Source organism: Chiloscyllium plagiosum, unplaced genomic scaffold (genome assembly GCF_004010195.1).
Source record: "Chiloscyllium plagiosum isolate BGI_BamShark_2017 unplaced genomic scaffold, ASM401019v2 scaf_62, whole genome shotgun sequence".
Lineage (NCBI taxonomy): Eukaryota > Metazoa > Chordata > Chondrichthyes > Orectolobiformes > Hemiscylliidae > Chiloscyllium > Chiloscyllium plagiosum.
Window position 1 is genome coordinate 51,252 of NW_025215362.1, and position 749 is coordinate 52,000.

The 749-nt window shown below is 52.1% G+C and overlaps 1 protein-coding gene across 1 annotated transcript in view; it reads left to right on the forward strand.

Annotated features, from left to right (window-relative positions):
- LOC122548309 (sperm flagellar protein 2-like) overlaps positions 1 to 749 on the forward strand; it is a 60,571-nt gene that overhangs the window by 44,382 nt on the left and 15,440 nt on the right. The window lies entirely within an intron of this gene.

The window sequence follows — 749 nt, forward strand, 5'->3', positions numbered from 1 at the left end:
GAATTGACGTTTCGGGCATTAGCCCTTCTTCAGGAATGGGGAAAGTTTGTCCAGCAGGGTAAGATAAAAGGTAGGGAGGAGGGACTTGGGGGAGGGGCGTCGGAAATGTGATCGGTGGAAAGAGGTCAAGGTGAGGGTGATAGGCCAGACTGGGGTGGGGGCAGAGAGGTGGGGAAGAAGATTGCAGGTTAGGAAGGCGGTGCTGAGTTCGATGGATTTGACTGAGACAAGGTATTTCCCCTCCCCCCACCTTGTCTCAGTCAAATCCATCGAATTCAGCACCGCCTTCCTAACCTGCAATCTTCTTCCCGACCTCTCCGCCCCCACTCCCGTCTGACCTATCACCCTCACCTTGACCTCTTTCCACCTATCACATTTCCGACGCCCCTCCCCCAAGTCCCTCCTCCCTACCTTTTATCTTAGCCTGCTGGACAAACTTTCCCCATTCCTGAAGAAGGGCTTATGCCCGAAACGTCGATTCTCCTGTTCCCTAGATGCTGCCTGACCTGCTGCGCTTTTCCAGCAACACATTTCCAGCTCTGATCTCCAGCATCTGCAGACCTCACTTTCTCCTCAGCTTCTGTAATAAATCTTGCTTTAATTGTGGGGAATTCTGGTGAGACAGCATCTGGAATATTATGTGGATTTCTGATCTCCTTTCCACGAGACCATAAGAAATAGGAACAGGAGGAGGCCATTCGGCCCCTCGAGCCTGCTCCATCATCAATAGGATCACGGCTGATCCGATA